The sequence below is a fragment of the Empidonax traillii genome, unplaced genomic scaffold (genome assembly GCF_003031625.1).
Source record: "Empidonax traillii isolate 1590-97213 ecotype Southwest subspecies unplaced genomic scaffold, ASM303162v1 scaffold189:size1549363, whole genome shotgun sequence".
NCBI classification, from domain to species: domain Eukaryota; kingdom Metazoa; phylum Chordata; class Aves; order Passeriformes; family Tyrannidae; genus Empidonax; species Empidonax traillii.
In genome coordinates, this window is record NW_020955382.1 from 1,231,052 (window position 1) to 1,251,972 (window position 20,921).

At 37.9% G+C, this 20,921-nt stretch overlaps 1 protein-coding gene across 1 annotated transcript in view; it reads left to right on the forward strand.

The window, feature by feature from the left end:
- Positions 1-20,921, forward strand: part of CTDP1 (CTD phosphatase subunit 1) — a 94,754-nt gene that overhangs the window by 63,433 nt on the left and 10,400 nt on the right. The gene's annotated exons all lie outside the window — the stretch shown is intronic.

A 20,921-nucleotide genomic window follows, 5' to 3' on the forward strand; every position in this document is an offset into this window, starting at 1 on the left:
AGTAAAATAAAGCGTGGTTTTGGTTTTTTCATCCTAAATTTTTGGGATACTTTTGTATGGGTCATACATAACAACAAAGTTCATGAGATGCATCTCTACTCAGGAAGAAATTTAAGCTTGCCAGTCTTTTCTTCAAAATTGATTTTAGTGTCCCAGCATTGACTGCTGAATGATGTCTATCAACCAATTTGCTAGTGAACTAGAACTTAATAAAGTAAGTGCTTCTTTTAATTATGTTAATGAGTGGTTCTGAATTTACAACCTGTTAATAGGTCTTAAGGCTAACCATTTAGAATAAGGTGAAGATTATAGCATTTTAATTTAGAATTGCTGGAATCATCATCCCATACCACAAGGTGCTGAAAGTGCAAACATGGCTGAGATGTGTGTTGTATTCCTTTCTTCTCTGTAACTGAACTCTGTTCCCACCCATAAGAATTTAAGCTGTAATAGTTTTTCCTTAATGAGGATAATACAAGTAGTAGGACTTAAGTGACTTATTTACATTATTTTAACTTTTCCGAGCTTTGTTCTAGCACACAAAGTAGGTATGAGAAAAACTGAAAAAACTGCCACAGAATGCTATATATAAAGATTTATGAGGAGATTTTGATTGGGGTAGCAATATTTCTATGTGTCAGGGGTTTATTGGAGAAGGAGCTACATGGGAAGCTTGCACAGCCTTTTAGTTTATTGTGGGTCTTTCTGATGATTGTTCTTGAGAAAAAAACAGTCTAAAAGGTATGAGCATTTGTCTCAAGTGGATAGAAGAAAAATTCTCTCCCAGATAAAGTTTGGAAGAGGAAAGGCAAGCAGGTGTGAATGTTTTTAGAATATAATTTGAAGGGGCAAATCATGGTGGTGGCATGTCACTGTGAATTCATGACAGTATTACTGTCATGTTTCAGTGTGTAGAAAATGCGTCCATTTCTCAAAAGCAAAGGGCAAAAAGAATCCTGTTGAGGAATATTTCTAAATACTATTCTCTGTGTATGGTGTAAAAAGATAAAGCAAGTACCTTTATGATTAATTTGTATTCTATATACAGGACAGATTTTAAATAAGCTTGGCAATACTTCTTCACTCAGAAGCTATGTAGGCATAGTAGTGTTTTTCCTGGGATAAAATCTTTGAACAGCTTCTTAAGTAACTTTTCTATTTCTGACCTCTTAAGAGTTTCCTTGTCAGTTTGTTAAATTGCATCCAGGACTGAACCTGAATGCCATGCTGGAAAACATACAAAGTGCTGGTTCAGATGCTAACCTGGTGTCTGCTAGCAGGAAATTCTGCTTGATAAGAAAGGAGCCAGTCATCCCAATTACATTTTACGTTTGAAGCTTTAAATTGAGGTTTCCATGGTCAGTCAGTGTTGTATCTGCTAAAGAGTTGCCATACAGGAAGGGTAATGTAAGAACAGTCTCTGAAAAACAGAAGATGAACAGGAGAAAAACAGTCTAGATACGATCTGGTACTCCTGTGTTCTGGCTCAGCTCATTCCTAGCAGAGGTGAGGCCTGCAGAGGCTGTAGGTTTCTGGTAAGCATTGTTCATTCCACCTCTCCAGTAGTTGCTGACACTGGAACCACAGCACTTAAGTTTAATGTTAGTCTTCAGTCTTGAAATCTACAGAATACCTTGGTCATTTCTCTGACTGGGGCCACTTCTGAAAAAAGTAATCTTTGGGAAAACTTGTAGCTACAAGGGGAGGGGAAATGCAGGATTTCTCCTACATCCTTTGCTAGTTGGTAGTAAAGGAAAATTGAACTCAGAGCCTCAGAGCTCCCTCAACTGTCTTTTCTGTGCCCGTTTACTAGACTTTTAAAAGGAACAGTGATATTTTGATTCCCAAGTGTTTTCTTTCAAATATAATGGTACTTCCTTACAACAGTCACTCTTCTAGAAGACAGAAATTATAGTTTTCTTTCTTCTTAGTGACAGAAAAGACTGCTGCAAACTCCTGTGCAAAGTTTTGTTGATGACATCTCTCATCCTAATTGAACCAGTACATTCACTGTCACTGTAACTTTATTCCAGCTCCCAGTCTTCAAACACTCTGTTTTGAGAATCTTGGGACTTCAGTTTTTACAGCTCAGTGCTTCCCGGGCTATCAGACGTGCATTGTTACAGTCTGGGATTTTTTTCAAAAACAATTTCAGTGGCAAACTATTCAAAACATATTAAGGAACTAACTGGTGTGTGGCCAAAGGCTTATTGAAAGTAGGTTTAATAGCCAACAGCACATCTCAAATAAGGCTGATAAAATAACTAGAAATTCAAGCATTCTTACAAAGAATGATGGTTCATCTGTTTACTTACCCAAGCAACTCATTGCATTGTTTCACAAGTAAAGCTGTCGTGTTACTACACTGTGCAGCCTTTCAGAATTCCTCTCTAGGTGATGTGAGTATACTGTTGTTTTGATATAGGAAAGCTGAAGATCTAAATTTAGAAATATTGATGGTTTAAACTCATCCTTTCCTGCTTCCTAGATCACTTGTTGCATCAGCATCATCAGGTAATCTGTCTGGTAAAGAACTTCTGTGTAAGGTCACCCTAGAAAAAAATACATTGTGTGAAGTTAATTTTAAGAATTCAGTCTTTCTCTTGGAATAGATTTTGTTTAAGGGGACATTCAGTGATGGGTAACTGCAAAATGAAAGGGGATCAGAATTTCTGTGTGTGGTCAGTGCTTGGATGTTCAAGAAAACATTGGCCTGCATCCCGTAGTGAACAAAAAAAAAAGATAAACAATTATTTACTGTTGCTGAAGAAAATTCAACTTTATCTTGCTCTCATTGCTTCTCCCAAGTAATTGCTTCAGAATTTGAATCTCTGTGATATGTGGTTATTCTAAACTACTCACGTTTCTGGAGCATTAGAGTTTTGCCATGCAATTCTGAAAATCTCCAGTTCCAACTCCCTCTATAAGAACAGGAGATTATTACAGGGTTTAAGATCTCTGCGTAGAGTTAAGATTGCTGGAAAACTACAGGAAGCAAATACAGCCCATTTATTGATTCTGACAATGAGATAATGAATCCCAAATCAATCAAAGTATGTTTGATAGGAGCAGCAGCTCCATGATGTAATTTGGTAAATAAATGTAGTTTTCCTACTCGAATATTGCATTTTAATGAGCATCTCCATTTTAGTGAGATCCTGTATGTCTCCTTAACAAAGGAGGAAACCCACTAAGCCTTTGAAGAGAATGTATAATTATTGAGTAGGGGAAAAAACAAACCTAAACTCTAAAATATTAGAGATCCTTGACAGGCAACCACCTCCTCTCCCAGTTGTGGGAAAGGCTGATTTGCCCGAAGAATTTGCAGTGATAAGTGATATTTGTCAGCTTAAGGATGCTTCCCTGGAAATAGCTTTTCTTAAGGTGGAGCAAGTAAAGGAAGCTCAATATAGGTGATGTGATGTCTCTGATTTTATAAATTATTACACTTTTGAAGATTCAAGTTTACTTCACAGAGAGCAGCCCAAGTTTGTCTCTCATGATTAATCTGGTTCCTGTCTAATTCAACATTCTAAATTAAACATCTGGGAGAAGAAAATATGCTTCAGGTAATAACACAATGTGGTCAGTATTTTTATACATAACAGAACAAAATTCTGACTGGGTTTTTTTGCCTCAATTGGTTGCCACAATTACTTTTTTCTTGGGTTTAAAACTTAACTTATATAGGGAGTAAAACACCTAGACTGGCCAGTGTGTTTCAAGTACTCTTGTGAAGAGTTTAAAAGGCTATTCAAAGGGGTATTTTGAGGCATTAAGAACTGAAAGTCCCACCCACTTAAATTTTTTCATAACTGTTGATTGCATTTAACTTCCAAAGTGGAAATTTTTGTTCTTTCCTCGTGGCACAAATTTTTCTTGGTATAACAACTGTTTTCCTAGTATAGCAAGTTAGGAGCGTGTTTAAATCACTGAATTTCTTACATTTCCAACAGTTTGGAAGTAAATGGATTCCTTGATGTCGTCCACATAAGCAATTAAAAAATTATTGCAGTTTCAGTTAGGTTTTTTCCCAGAAGCAATGGTGAAACACTCCAGACTGAAATCCATGATCAGCTTCTAAAGACAAGCACTCCTGTTGGCAGCACATCTTGCTGTTTTCACATGAGCCGGCTGTTCTGCAAAATTTTAATGTCATTTCTGTTTGGAAGTGATTTTGATGAAAACTCTAAAATGGAAGAGGACTCTGGGCATGCAAGGCATAATTTGCTTTTGTGCTTAAATATCGTTATTGAATTAGAGTCCACTGTAAACGTTAAATGTAAGTTTTCATTTAGGAATGCTTTTACTTGAAAGTTCTTGTGTTACCCAAAATTTCCATATGAGAAAATCAATACTAATTCATAATAAAAGCTTTAAGCCATTTTAATTAATGTTTTTTCTCTAAAGGTGATTTTTTTAAGTGTCTATTCCCAAGTACTCTGCCCCCTGTGCTACACTGAATCAACAACTTCCTCTCACTATTTGTCAGCTAGGAAAGTGTAGAACTAGATTCTAGAGGATCGAATAAATGGAAACAGGGAAAAAAAAAAACTCAGAAGACATTGTTAGATCCTTATTATTAAATAAACCATAAAATCAAAACCACACAGGAAATGTGTTTGTATTTGATACTTTGCTTTTTCTCTTAACATGGAAATATTTTTGAGTTTATGTATATACATTTTCTCATAAAGAAAATTTGATGTTGAAGTATCTATACTGTCTCTCTCCCCTTTTTCACCCCACTTACACTGTTTCACTAGTATGTTAGAATCGGCATATATTTTCAGAATATTCCTAATTATTTAGGATTGTAATGAAACGCTTATGGTTATAAAATGTAACTGCTGATGTGCATACAGTTATCTTGTAAAAACATACTGTAGTGGTGTGAGGAGGTAGCAAAGAGCATCTGCATAATTATTAAACTACAGCCTGGTAAAGGTTTTGTGGGGTTTTCTTTTCGTGTGGGGTAAATACTTAAAATACTTATCCAACCCAAACTTTTTGCTGTCGTACCAAGTAGAAATCACAGCGCTGTAGCACCTACAAGCCTATTAAATTCGAGGTTTTGGACTTACTTAGATTAAAAGAGCTAAAAAGCAGACTAGGCAGAATGAAGGCATTGGCAAGTGGTAAGCTGTTTTGGTGTTTGTCTTTGCAGGAATGGTCTTTTGGTAAAAATTTTAAAAGGTGGGATCAGTAGCATTAAGTTGCCCTGACACTGCCTTTTTGCATGACTCCATTTTGCTGGCATATAACTTTACCAGACAAACTGTTAGAGCTAAAATACTCTCAGACTTGCTGTGTGCTTTACACTTCATTGCTTTTCAAAGAATTAAGTAAAAAAGATTCAGCCATTTAAGCTGGGGGGGACAAAGTTTAATATGAAAGGAGGGAAAAAAAAAAAAAAAACACGAAAACAAAACAAGCCATACTAACTTTGCTGTATTGAAAAAATAAATAAATAAAAGGGTGTGCATGACTTGGTAACTCTTGATTCTGGAGTGTTGGGTCTCAGTTTATAGATTCTTTATGTATGAAGGTTGTGCCTTTTTTAGACCCTCTTGAAAATTGTCCAAACGTGGCAAAGTTCCAGGTATCAGGTGTCCTTTAGCTGCAGTCTTTGATATGGTTAGGATCTGACTAGTGACCCACCTTCGAAGGTTTGCTACAGTTGCTTTAGTCAACTCGGGTCCATCCCATCCACTCTTAACCACGTGCTTTTAATCTGTAAGAGCACTATTTCTTCTGACAGTTGGTTCTTTTGTTTCATATATACTGCTTAGGTTGATTCTCAGATTTTTGTCTTTGTCTCTCGAATTCCTGGTAAAATGGTCACACTCCAAGTATTTGTATTTCCGTACCAGTTGTTCTGTCCCCGCCCCTCCCCAGAGGAAAAAGTAGTTTGGGGAGATATTTTGTTTCAATGATTTTGAGTGTCTGCATCTGCTAAGGTAAATCCACCTTGTCTGTGTTACGAAGTACAAAAGGTTGTTTTTAAGAGGAAGCTGTGTAAAGGATATTTATACTTGAAAAGTATATTTACAGGCTACACCTTGTTTCATTTGAGTGGCTTTTTTCATGAAAAGTAGATTGGATTGAAGTGAAATAATTGCCAAAGCTCTTAAGTGATTCTTTCCCTGTAGCAATCTTTATCATAAAGTTTCACTAAATACTGGGGAGTTATTCTGAGTGTGTCTTTACTCATTGATCTGTGGAGCTTTAACTGAAACCTGAAAATTAAGTTTATAGGAGGAATTGGGAGCTGAAAATATTACTATTAAAATTGCATCTATTTGCCAGCATCACCCCACTTATTATCTTTAGACTAGATTTCTCTTTTCCTGAAGATGCAAATCATAGCATTCTTGTGCTGTGGCCTCACAAATTATATATATATATATATATATATGTATATATATATAATGGGTTGTGCTTCATTTGCAAGTGAGAGTAGCATGGCAGTTTGCTAAGCCAGTCGTTCTTTTGAAGGACTATTTGAAGACTTTTGCAATAGAGAAAATAACCATTGGAATGGTTATGACAGTGCAAGTCCTATAACAGCGTGACTAGAAGATGGGAAGCTTTGCCTCCTCATTAGTGAGGTTAAGCATCATTGGATTTTCTTGTAAAATGCTAAGTTATTCTGTAATTAATTTAAAAGTATTACAGAATATAGGTTTAAGCTCACTGGCAAGAGAAACTACTTGCTTTTTCTCTTCTGGTTATTAGAGCAAAATGGGAGATTCATCATGACTTCTGCCCTTAGGAAGCTGTTAGCTGCAGGCAGTGCTTGTCTGTGTTTTCTCAGAGGGGAAAGGACAGGGCAGAGGGTTGTTTTTTTGCCTCTGCCACGTTAAGATCATCTTGTTAGAGTAAAATTACTTTTCGTGTCTGCAGGAACCAGAAGAACTCCGAGGCCTGTTTGTTACTCATGGCCCAGGAAATGTTACTATGCTGACCACTTGCTGTTCTTCAGTGTCTCCTCATATCAGTAGTTATCAGTTATCTTGTGTTCAAGAGTAGTATTGTTGCAGGCAAGTCATTTAAGTCAAGCAAGGAGTGCTTCGTGTGGGGAGGGACTACACAATTCTGATTTTTTTCAGCTTAATATTCCCATGTTTTTCCACTGGGGAGACACCTGCTTTCTAAAAAAGCTACCAGAGTTTATCTGGGGCTTAACATTTTTCTCTCCAGCAAGGTTTGCCAGGCTTATTGAGCAGGGTTAAGAGTGTGAAGGATCCCACTAACTCCTGAGGTCACTGTGCTGTCCCTTCCAGCTGGGCCAGACAGTATTCAGCCTTTGGCTATTTATAGAGTATAGTTCACTTCTGTTTAAAATCTGCTTTTGTTCTGGAGGTTTTTTCTTAACCTGAGCAGAAGGGAGTACAAGGAACACACAGACTTGGTCAAAGTCATGAGGGAATTCTCTCTTTAGGTCTACATTTCAGGTGACTTAAGGGGTTAAATATGTATTTCTACGCCTGGTTTATAGACACAGCCCCCTCAATGAAAATGCTGAAGGATCTTACAGCTTTACATTCACATTATATTTTGAAAACTATATACACTGAGAAATTCAGAAGTTTTCTGAATTTGGACGAAATAGATGCGTAGAGAAATTGCTTTGAAAATAGTTTTTTGTAAAAGATTTAAGGTGTTAATGCTACATGCTATTTCGAAGCTACCTTACTGATTGAGTTTTCTTTTCTTAACATTTCAAGAAATCTTGACTTTAAGATTGAATCATCCAGCTCTTTTATACAAAACGTTTGAAATTATATTTGCAAAATAAATATTTTACTCATTTGCCATGTCTGAATTGGCTAACATTCACCTTTTTGGATGCATTGGAGTAGTTGTAATGCTTCATAGATTGCTTTTCACAAAGGACTCAAAATTCCATTGCTGTGGAAGGATTATACCTCATTTGCTCTGCTTTGTTCTGTATAATCTTCCTAGGAAGATTTTACTAATAGAAAGGTCTCTGTAGGTTTTTCTGTGCCAAAAATGTGATTTTCAAGCTTTTTCTCAATATTAAATTTAGTCAAGTCTCCGTTCTGCTGTAATGAATGCCCTTTAAAACTAGAGGTTGTATTTTTTTCGTCCTTCTCTAAAGCTATGAGGTGTATCTGTGGCATGTTATGCCATATAACTTTAAACCATATGGAAATGTCGGATTCAAAAATGTGTGTATGAGAGTTACATCAGGGTTTTGCAGCATTGGTGTGTCTGTAGAAGGTGAAGATGCAGAGAAGTTCTACACATTTGTAAACCCACAGAGGGGTTGAAAGATGCTGAAAGTTATTGGTAGATAGGTGTGGTCTGAGGAATATAAATGTGTGGTGCTATTTTCAATATGGTATTTTATTTGATAGTGGAGGAAAAAAGTCAGATACGCCTCACTAATATGTTTGTTACGTTGAATGTTACGTTTCTATTTAAAAAAGAAAAAAATTTCTACAAATGGAAGGGTATCTGGGAGATCAGATGCAGAAGATGATAATGCTGTTAGAAAGGGAGGCTGACATTACATTTTAGAAAAACTGATTGGAGTTCTCTAATACAAGTAAATAACCTCAAAATTACCAGCTCAGTGAAAAATAATTTTCCTCTTCGTTTGTTGTATGCTCTCTGAATGAGAGGACTTTTCCCCAGGGAGATTTTTTAAGATAAAATCTATACCAATTTGTTAGGTTTTTAAAGAGAAGTGATCTTTACTATCTTACACCTCCACCCCTGCTCTCTGTATCCTTCACTTTTAGCTTTTGTGTTTAGTTTTCTGCTGCTGTGGTAAAGAAGTTTTGGGGTTTTTTTAACTAATTTAAAGGAATTAAGCTTTGTGATCTCATATAGAAAAGTTCATGTCTAAAAGCTCATAAATCATGAAGTATAGTTTGAACTACTGTGGCTGTTTAGGAAACAAAATTAGCAAAAGCGTAAAATAAATGGATATATTATTTATTTCAGATTTCTTCGGAGATAAATCAGAGAGGAAACTATAGTACGTGTGATGGTAAATGTTTGAAAGCAGTTGTGGGAAATGAAGTTCCTGTGTGTATAGTAGGTACTCAGCCCTCAGCAGAGAAGCAAATGGTGATGGTGAGCGTGCCTCTGGTACTGAGAGATTGTGTCTCCATTAATGTTTTAGCCCAGCTCAGGAGTGCACCTTTGAAGCAAAACTTTGGTGTGCCTCCCTGAGGGGTCTTGGAGTTCATAATTTCCTTAGGTCAGTATAAGCTGGGGTTTAACTCCACGTGCCAACCACTAATGCACCTTCAGCCTGCAGAATGAGCTGAGGGCTTGTCTGGAGTGAAACCCTCTTTCTGCATTTAATCAGCTGTATGGCCCACATGCAGAAATGCCAGATGTATTTTCTCAGTACATACAGAGTGTCAACAGGGCAATAGTAGAAAAGTCACTGGAATGATTCTGTTTAAAATTTTATACACTTACAGGGTTCAAGTCCTTTTTTTATCACTTTTGAGTCTCATATCTAGATAGTGAACACAATTTTGTAGTTATTTCTTGAACCCTTAAACGTTGGGACATTGCAGTACACTGCTTTATTTTAAAATTTCAAGTGGTAAATTACTTAAATTATAAGCGTGACACTGATGAATGGCAAAATCAGCTATATAAGCAGATGAATGCATGGCTTAGGTTTTTTATAAAAGCACTTAAGTAGATGAGTCATTCGTATCCTCAAGCTTGTTAATGAATTTAATGGCCTAAATTTTCAAGCTGTTGCTAAAAATATACCTACTCTAACTTCAGTTAAGTTGCAGACTAAATTACAGTTGTGTTTCCAGCTGCTAATTAGTTTTGTTGGTAAACAGTGTGCGTGTGGTTGTCAAGAAAACTAAGAAAAATACTTGAGAAAATGAATCTGAATATTCAGTGTGTTGGAGAAAGAAGTTATTGCAATTCACCTAATTTTTTTTTTCAGAGGAGTCTTCTCTGCAATTTTACAGTTGGCTTTACTCCTATAATGTTGTCTGTAAGACTCCAGTGTCATCCAATTACACTGAAAAATTATAATATATATCAGAAAGTCTTTTCTTGTCTGTGTGTATTAATTGTACTTAAAACGTGCAGGAAGATTTAAAGGTGGAAAGCTGCAATAACTAAAATTCAGTTCTCCTGTTTCGGATGCTTACTTAGGAAAGCAAGCAGCCCAACAGCTTAATTATCTCTAGTGTGTACAAACACATTTTCTTACACACTCAGGGAGAACCTAACAGGCAGTTTGTACCATCTTCAGTTTTAGATACGTGAGCTGCTGCAGCATTGAGAAAATCAGAAAATTGAATGTATGATTCGCTTATTCACTCTGCTCTCTGTAGAGCCTTAGTCATGAATTACCAGTGTTTTCAATGGCGTAGTGTTGTGTGTTCTTGCTTGAAGTTGTCTTTTGTCCACGTGCAAAAATGTAGGCACATCCAGATGAACAAAAGGAATGCTTCAGTTAGAAAGCAAGCCTCTTGAACTCTGTAGATTTTGTCCAGAAACCTCAAGTAGCCCCAAGATGTTTTTCCTTTACAGAATTTTGCAAGGAAGCCCCATCCCAAATTCAGAATGAGACAGATGAGACTCTGGAAACTCTTCCAGCCACAGGAAGCTGTTCTTATTTTCTTATTTTTCTATTGTCTTCTGGTATCATGAGTTGTCAGGGAGGAAGAGATTCAAGTTTTCAGCAGGTTTGCAAAGATAAATCTCTTAAATATCTTGTCTTTGTAATGTATAGCCCAGGTTTGTTCAGCTGTGGGCCTTTTTTGTCTGTGAGAGCCGATGCATCAGTCTGTAAAGCACTAGAGACTATGCAGTGATTGATTATGACTGGCATAGCCAGACCTGGGAAGAATGTAATGGATGGGTTTGAGTTGTATTTGAGGGCAGTGGAGGATGAAAATGATGGGAAAAGTAGATCTCATTATAGCAAGGCATCTAGCTGCCTGCCCATCTCCGTGCTCTAGACCTGGGGTGGTGGAGGCAGGACCAGCATGCTGCTGTTTTTTCCAAAAGTTTTGGAATATATTTGGGTGAGAGATGGGGAGAACAGGCAAGGGAGGGAGAGTGCCAGAGGTGAGTACTGTCTCCTCAAGTTCTGGCCCTCAGGTGGGTGCCCAGGTGCTCGGCACTGGGAGTAGCTCCCATAAGAGGTAAGATGAATGATTTCATATCTCTGCAAGTCTGCTCTAGCATTTGTTCTGCATCAGGCTCTTCACGTGATCATAAAATTTCTGGTGTTTGATGGCAATCTTGTGTAAGACAGGATTTCTCAAAAGAGCTAGGGAGGCAATGTTGTAGTGCTGCAGTTTTTAGTATCTCCAAGGATGAAGCCTCAATAAGGTCTTTGAGACAGTGCTTAATCACGAGCACAGTGAGAAACTGTTTCCTGATGTCCAGAGAGGACCTCCCATATTTTAGTTTGTGCCTGTTGCCTCTTCTCCTATCACTGGGCACCTCTGAGAAGAGCCTGGCTGTTTTCTTTACACTATCCCTTCAGGATTTTGTACCTGTTGACGTATCCCTTCATCAGCAATATCTATGAGGCTCTTGTGAGAGATGGTGTCAAAGGCCTTAGTATTCTCTACTTTCCCCTTAGTTACCAAGCCAGTCATTTCATCATAGAAGTTTATCAGGTAGGCCAAACAATTTATTGTTGGTGAAACCATGCTCACCACTCTTGATCACCTTGTCCTTCATGTGACTGGAAATAGTTTCTCAGATCAGCTGCTCCTTCATCTTTCTCAGGGCCTGAGGTGAGACTGACATGCCTTGTAAGTTCCCTTGATCCTGCTGCTTTTAGAGATGGGAGTGACATTTGCATTCCTCCGGTCATCAGGCACCTCTCAATCACCATAATCACCTAAAGACTGAGAGTGGTCTCACAGTGACATCACTGCCTTCTCTGTTGGTTGAGTTCAGTGCTGTGCAGCGCTGTAGAAGGAAGGCTGAGGCCGTGCTGTGCAGGGAAGGAGGAGGGAACGTGGGATAAATATTTGAGCAATGTAGCTAAGAGCTAGATGCATACTTACGGACACTGAAATGCTGAAGTTGAGTATAGTACAAATTCAGGTCCGACACCACCAAGCTGCACAATTGCCAGCTGGGCAGACTCTTTTGGGTAGCTCATAAAGCCCTCGGAACTGAGGTAGGTCCATGCAACACAAATAGGATGTTTCCAGTGTGCTATCTCTGGAGGGCCTATTTTGAGGTGTGTTTTCCTTTATTCCACTGCTTTTGCACCCATCTGAGAACGTTCTCTGGAGCTGCAGTAACATAAATCTGGGTCTTGCAGTGCCCTAGCTTCTACCAGTGGATCTAAATTTTGCTTGATGTCTCCTGGACTGTGCTCCTGCTGGACCTGATAATGCTTGATTTGCCTGAGTTTTCTATTGTCAGGGATAATACAGCTTATCCTGTGATGTTGATCTGATCTTTGTATATCTTGCTGGAAGGAAGGGGACGGAAGTGACTCTCCCCACAGAGTCTGGCTGCCCCTGTTTTGTACAGCTGCAAAACTAAGGAGCGTTTCTTTGTAAGAATAATTTTCTGGTAAAATTATTTGATCAATAGCAGCCAGTTATTAAAAGCTGTTCCCAATAAAAATAGCTTTCACTAGATGCTATTGACGTATTGCATTAAAGTGTGGAAGAAAGAAGAGGAAAGAATGTCATGTCCTCCTTAGTAGAAAGGCTCATCTTCTGAAAGAGGTCGACAACAGCGACACAAACTTTCTCAAGCCTTGATAGTTTTCCTTCAGTCTACCAATTAAAATGTCTTTGATATTTGCTGTCACCTCTTGCAGAGTTTTAGCATTTCTAATTTTTTTTTACATTAAAAACAACCCCTCAAACTATTACCATTGCCTATTTTTGTGAAGTTCTCCTTCCAGCTCCTCATGTATTTAATCTCCTTCACTGTTCATGAAGGAAGATATGAGCTTTAATGTGATGCTTTATTTGCAGAAGCTGAGGACACAAGTATAATTTATAAGAGATGAATATCAGAGTGTAATGTCTATGACATCCATATTACCTATCAAGGAATACATTTTTCTTTCCAGCAAGCACTTTGCAATGGTTTTTTTTGAGCTGGGGATCCCTTCCGTTTCATCACTTTCCAATTTTTACATGGTTGGATGTCTTGGCAAAAAGGCAGGTTTCTCTTGTGATGATGAAGGAGAGTTTAAATTAGAAAAGAAGGCACAAGAAGAAGAAAGGAAGATAAAAATTACAGGGAAACTAATAGAAAATATGTGAAGTGCTGGGAATAGTAGCTCGATGTAAGGAACCAGGTAGTTCTGGAGGGATCAGAGAGAAGAGAACCCAGCAAAATCAAATTCTGAAGACATTTGAGAGGAAAATAGGCTCTTGTAAATCAAAATTATGTCCTTTGGTTGTAAAGCACCACATAGCTTGTATAGCAGAGTCATGACTGGAGTTTCTTCCTGCTGTGGTGCACTCTTTCTATGAGTAGTTACAACCCTTTCAGGGATAATGGAATGATGGCATTTTCTTTTAGGTATGTCTTTAAGTGGCTCTCAAGTTGGAGGAAGAGAAGTTTGAGTCATACTCTTTAAATGTCTTAAGAGTTTAAGTACAGAAGCGCCTGCCTTAGCTATTCTGTCCGTTAGTCTTGCTGGTCGTGTTTTACAGCTCTGTAATTGGTTCAGCTTCCCATTATCTGAAGCTACTCTTCTAAATGAATATGCCATAACATCTTTCTGTAAATAAAAACATGAATTAATAATTCCCATAGGCTGGCTGAGGCTTTTATACTCTCTGAATTCCTGATCACTTATTTTTCCCTTCAGTATCATCTGTCTTCTTTTTTTCCTTAGGCTTCAGAAAGTTGCCACGTTTCCATTACATAAGAGATCTTAAGTAATTTTAAGATTTTTGAAAGGACAGTTGATAAAACCGTATTTTGATTTTGAAAGGAGATTATCAACTCTATTATGCCCTCCAAATGTCTTCCTTTTAGGAATTACAGTCCTTACTGCATATGTGTATATTTATGTATGTCTTGATTGTCCTCCCTGACCAGGCATCATAAAATATGGTAAAAGGGAGACTGAAACTCATGACTTTTTGGGCAGCACGGACAAAAAGCTATGTTCCACTAACAAAAAAAAAAAAAAAATTCAAATTACAATCTCTATGTGGAATTTTAAGTGATTTATGTCTTGTATATGTGGTGAAGATAAAGCATTTTAAAAGCAATAGTTTTTATACTGAAACTGCCATGTATTGATATAAAGGGATTAGCTTTTAATATAGTTATAATATACCTTAGCCAATTATTTAAAAAAATAAAAAGGGGAAGGAACTAGGGAAGTCTCCCCAAAGCTCAGGCATCAGTTCTAAGGGATAAACCTGTGTCTAGTGGAAAGATCTCTGCTGCTCGTACTGAGCAGTTTTGCCCTGAAGACTCATCAGTGAATCTTGTAGGAAACTGTGTGTTCTTGTTGAAATATATTTCACTTGTTTGTCTGGGACATAATCTTGTTTATTCTTTGTGTGTATCTAATGCTTAAAAAGAAAATTTTGCTGTTAAAATCTGGGGACTTAGGAAAGGAATGATGTGTGATTAAGCAAGCTTTGTGCTTGCACTTTCATTTGGGAAGCATGCATTGCTTTAGTTTCCCTTACTGTGATTCTTGATTGTGACATTTAAAAGATTAAACAATGATGTTGACAGCCTTTAGCCTTAGGTTTCTTTAGAACTTCTATTATAAATTTATGGTAGGATTCTGTGAGGGAAGCTAAAGCTATAAGAAATTCTTCATGGATGCCTTATGGAATACTTAAGGGAGATTACCTTTCCCTGCTGCACATTTGTGCCTTCTGAAGTGTTATATCACGTTTCAGATGAAGTTGTTTGGGATTTATTTGACAAATGGGAGAAATGTGTAGATTTCATTAATCTTCAAAAGCAAAGTAGCAAAAAGAATTATTGGTCACTAGAGAGAACTGATATGAGGAAGCACACATCAATTCAAAGTATACTTTATTTTTTTTTCCCCTTAAGGTATCTCAGGTTTTTCCAAGCAGTTTTCAAGGAAGAAATATGTTTTTAAATGAAAATAGAAAGGTAATGTTGCAGATGCAAAGCTACAGCACACACAGAGCTAGCTACTGCTCACGTTTGCACGCTTTTCTTCTTCATGTAAGCATGCTGGTAATCCTGTGGAAAGCAGGAAACGTTTTTAAGTGTAGATTTGTTATTATCCAGAAGGTACAGTTCCAGTAGAGTGATGGAAGTGATGTGTATGCATGACTAGCCTTTTAACATGTCACTGTCCATGCTGCAATGGGGAGGATGTAAGCACAGGATAAACTAGCTTTCAGAGAGTCATACTGACCTTAGAATTGCGTGGTAATCTTTTCACGAGTCCCCTTTTGTTTAAAAAAAAAAAAAAAGCTGTTACATAGCATGGGTAATATTAATTCCAGAGTATTGGGAAAAGTACACTGTTTACAGTACTAGCCTAGCTTTGAAAGTACTTTAGTATGATGAGCAGATGAAAAGGAGCTGCTTTGCATATCCAGAGTTTGCAGTAACAAACTGAGTTTTTCAGGAGACCAAGGATTCTGATAAATGAGTTGTCATCGGTAGAACTTCAGTGGAAGCAACATCTTCATCCTGTTCTTCTATTATAAGTAACAGTTCCATAATGAAAGGGGTTGTATGAAATACAAATTACTCCCGAGCTGATCTTTGACACCTGACGCTCAAACCTTTGATTTTGAAACTTCAACTAAGATGTGTTTGAATGGGAATTCTTCAGTAAGGATTTTCAGATGTAATTACCTGAAAGGCCGGTTCTCCAGTTACTGAGCTAGGCTTATAATTCATGTCAAAATGGAGAAACTATTTTAATTTTTATATATTTATATCTATCTCATTTTGCTGTATTCTTGCGTGAAATGCTACAGGTCTCTCCTTCTTTCTGTTTGTCAGAGATGTATTCTGAATTTTTTCTTTCTCCTTGATTTAATTTCCTGTGTTGAAAATAATAATGTGTGAAGAAGGAAGAATGGAATTTCACTGTGCAGGGGGATGTTGAGATACTTGACTGGTTTCATCTCCGTTTCTTGCAAAATCAAAACTCTCAAAATTACTGAAAGTTTGCTGAGAAAATACAGGTCTAACTGCATCTGCCTTATGTTCAGAGATACGTAAATCCACAGGGGGAAAAAGAAGTTTGCTAATTCAACAGTTGAAGAGGAAGGTCCTTGTTCTAAGACTCCTGGCCCATGTATGTCATTGGTACATATAGAACAAATGATAGATGCTAAGTCTGCTTCAGTAGAAATCACAGGAGGACATCATTCCCTTCATAGCTACTTCTTACAAATTCTGAAATACTTTGAATTATTGCAGAGGTCTAATATAATATCTGTTAAAGAGGAACGTGCATTTTGGAAAGACTCAGATCATTAACTGGGTAGGAAAAAAAAGTCACAGGAGAGAACAGTGAGAGTGTGAACTTTCACACATCTAGACTATTAACAACAGCTAAAATTAACCAAGGTGCTGGTTCACATTTCGATCATGAGACTTCAGTCTTGGTCTTGTATTTCTCTGTGTTTCCTACAAGGAGCAAGTGCACAGCTTGAACACGTTTGCTCAGAGTTTCAGGGTGCTAAGTTTCCATCGCAGCTTTTTTTTTTTTTCCTTCTCTAAAGTGGAGACACTTGTCCTCCTAAATTCTTTTAGAAAGTGAACGTGCAATCTAAAAGTTCTCAGGCCCAACCAAGCAAATCATGGCAGAGAATTAATGGGAAAACCAACCACCTTCATTATATTGTCCATTGCTAGAGCCTGGGTTAATCTTGAGGCAGCTCTTCAAGATAGAGCTGGGCTGTTCCCACAGTCCTAAAATGACCAGAGTTGTTGGTATGTAGGTATGCATATTATGTGCATGGCACTGGTCCTACGAGGCAGCATGCAGGGACAATGCTTACTTGCTCTCTGAGGGCTCACAGCTGCAGCAGCAGAATGGAATGCATGTGAGTGTGCTGCTCACTGTTGTTGCATGGTCAGTGATGCTGATCTTGTCCTTGTAAACGTCAGTATTATCACTAATACCTCTGGGTTTTTTCCATAAATCTTACATGGCAGGTGACATAGCTGAAGTTCAGGGGGACTCAGTGGGTTTTCCTGGTTTCTGCTGGGATGATTCTTTTTGGAAAGAATATCTGAGCTATTTTTCTTGTATAGCATTCCTAAACAACTTGAATAAATGGTTGCTCAGTAAGATTCATATCTACCAAATGTGAGGGGTTCTTTGCACATCAAACATGAACAGCAGTTGAGGTTTTTAACCTTCTTTTCTTTTTCTAAGAGGTTTTTTCCAAAGTCTCTCTCCATATGGATATGATGTTACTTTTTTGCCAAGTTTCTTTAGCATTTGGTGGAATAAGTGAGGTGTTCTCCAGTTAAAATATCACCTAAATTTAATAAGTTTTACATTAATAGTAAGTTGTTTACAGAACTGTAAAGTTTTTTTTAATTGTTCACTAAAAGCTGAGCAGTGGTACTCTGAACTTGTGTGAGATAGTTTAACATAATTCTGTGGTATCATCACATTTCCCTCCACAACATGCAGGTTGCCAGAGGACATAAACTGCACAAGACTGCTTTTGTGTTAGACCACATCAGTTGGGAAGTTTGAAAATGCTTTGAAATACAGCCTGGTTAGAGTGACCGTCTGCCTTCAGCTTCTTTTACTGTCAGCTATGGAAATACCTAGAAGTTGTGTAGATGCAGTGATACAGTATTATTCAGTCCACCTGTGTCTGTGTGTGCAGTTATTATTACTTGGATTGCACATGATATTGTTGTTGTGCCTGTTAATTAATGTAGTGATTAATCAATTGAAATCAGGAAGAGAAGTGTCTTTGGAAAAGTGAAAAGTAGCATAAAGTTCTCTTATACTGTTTTCAGTATCAGATTTGAAAGCTTGTTTGTGTTAGTATGTTTCTAATTAAATTCTCTATATACCAAGTAATCAATACCATTTTTTGGTAATGGGTTTTCCTACTTCAGTATTGTAAGCATCATGTAAGTCCAGGTGATGCTTAAGTTCTAGCAGCTTTATTACTTCAGGGGAAGGACACACAGGCAATTTAAAGTTTGTATGTTAGTAGAATTAGGAAAGTGCTGCTAAAATATATATTTATTTTTCTCAATATACTTAAATACTGAATAGGCTTCCCTTGTGCTTTCCTTAAGAAGCGTACTGGTACCTGCAAAATGAACTGGGAATCTAAGTTGCCAGTTTTTTCTGGTTTATACAGAAGCAAAAGTTTGGAACCGTAATATAGGTCATCAGGCATAAGTGTATTTACCTCGTTCCCCTTGTCTTCTTAAATGTGCTAATAAATGCCAAAGCATGTACAGGAATTGCCATTATTCTTGCATTTTTCATTTCTAAATCTTGCTATGTATAATGATTTAGTGAATCTGTGTATAACTTAAAGTTCTGAGTGAAGTAATGAAATGGATTTCTCACTAATGCATCAATGTATTTGAAATAAAAGTCTTTCTGCAGTCATTGCCTTTTTTCACTGCAGAGCCATTAACTAATAGCTTCCATCCTGGGACAATGGAGTGACTAGAGCCTGAGGGAGAATAATTTTCTATAATATATCTGCAGGAAGCACCAGTCTACTAGAGCTGGGTTTTGTAGAAATCATTTGTTTCTATTATTTTGGAAAGAGTTTTCAGAGGGCTGAAAAGTGGTGAGAGGCATTCACATAATCAGAGAGAAAGAACAGAGAAGAGACGTGCTTTCCAGCAGGGGATTCTTGTTTAGCTGTGAGACCAACTACAGAAGAAAGTGCAAAGCACTTTGGTTTGGAGATGAAGCTGTGTGTAGCAGGGAGGATCCTGGCACCCTTCCAGGCCCCCATCCCTAAGCCTCAGCAGTGATCTAGACTAGTGAGAAGAAATTAGGTCAACATGTTCGTCTTTTTATCGAGCTCTGTTTTTCTTGTGTTTCTGCAGTAAAGATGAGCTTGTCTCAGAATCAAGAACAAATGTTTTGTTTGCATTAATTAGCATACCACCATTAAGTGAACATTGAGCTGAGGTCAGAGTTGGAGGAAAACATATGGATTAACTATCTTGGAGTAAGAAGAGCCCTGAGCAAGTCCTAGGAGCCTACAGGAGAGGTGCATGAAGTGAAAGAGGAGGAGAGCCTCTACTGACAACATTCCAGCCTAACCCTAACCCAGCATACTGGGAGCTGGCTGTTGACCCTATATAAGAACCTTCTACATAGAGAGAACTCTTGATGATGTAACGCTACCCCTTGAGATTGTTGGCTGTGGGATTGTTCAAAACCATATCACAGACAAGAGTTAAGAGATTTTAGAACAACACACAGAATGCAGTTACCCAATTCTGGTTTCTCTGGTGCAGCTGGGAGAGGTGCCACTGGATGAAGCATTTCATTAAGGTATTACCTAGATCCAAAAAATGCCTAGAGGACAACCTAAGTTTAAAGAAATGAAGGCTGCAAGGAACTTAAGATAATAGGAATCGAGTTGGGAGTTATTGACTTGATAAGGGGAGAACTAAAAACCTGAATGAATTTGAAAAACCTGATCTCTTAGTATTCACTCACAAAGGGAGGAGTAGGTGTCAGGGTGTCTTCAGCTTCAAAGCGCTTGTGACACACACAGAGGGGACGGTTCCTTCCTCTGATGGGCTCTGAATTCACATAAGGAACTTGAGCATCAAATTGTTTTGGATGTATTTCTGTTTCTGCACAGGAGCAATTAGCAACACCCGTTTCCACTATCCTGCTCCCACTCACATAACAGTTCCCCCAGCACCGTGTGACTATTGAAGGACTTGTTATCACCCCACCACCACCACCACCACTGCCCCATTCTAGCAGTCTGTAGATATTAATGCTGTTTTGCATCTGTGGCAAATGGAGTGGGATAAGGAAGATGTAAAGCAGAAGTTCAGGGTGAGGCAGGTAGTAAACATAGTGCTTCAATTTGTGTCTTGATGAGAAAGCTGGCACGAGGATTGCAGAATAGCCAGGGGTTGTCCTTCAGGTAATTTAGGCAGCATCAGCATCTTTTTCTTTAGTCAGGCTGAATGCTTCAGTACAATTTATGAACTATTAAACAATTTAAATTTTTCCTTAGTAAGATATGCGGATTTCTAAATATCTCTTGAGAGTGAGGAAACCAAGAAGTACATTAACAACTGTCAGTGAAGGTTTTTAATCCTTCATCGTATGCCACTGTTGAGACCTAGGACATTAGCAGGAATTCTGTAAGGCAGCAGTGTTCCGATCAAGAAAAATAGCTCTTATTTCCCCAAATGAATTCTAAAAGTACTTTAAATTCTACATAATAACTAGTGTGCATTAATCTTGACCCCTGCAAGTCTGTAATGGCTGCTAAACAGCAGCATATATCAACAATTAATGTGCCTGCTTGAAGCATGTGCTGAAAACGTTGGTAGAAGAACAGCAGTGCTGCTTTTTAATGCAGGGGGAGAAAATTCAGGAATCAAAATGAGTAGATATTCCCACTTGGTAGTAGCTTATTAATGATTTGAACTCCTAGTAGGTTTTTTCATTGGGAAAAACAAAGTCAGATTTTTTTACAAAACTTGAGCTTACTTCAGAAGACAGTTGTATCAAGCCAATTTTGGAGATTTGTCCCTGCATTATTATCAGCCAAGCACATGAAAAGCAGAATGGGGATTATTTAATTCCCCACTCAACCATAGATGTCACAGCAGGAAAAAGTGTCCTTTTCCACATCACCCAAGCATATTGCCACCACATTGCATGAAGAGGTTTGTTTCCTGTCCAGAGCCTCCTTTTGCTGTTTCTCAATCACTGGTAGTGTTGCTTGAGTGTGTCTTTAGCT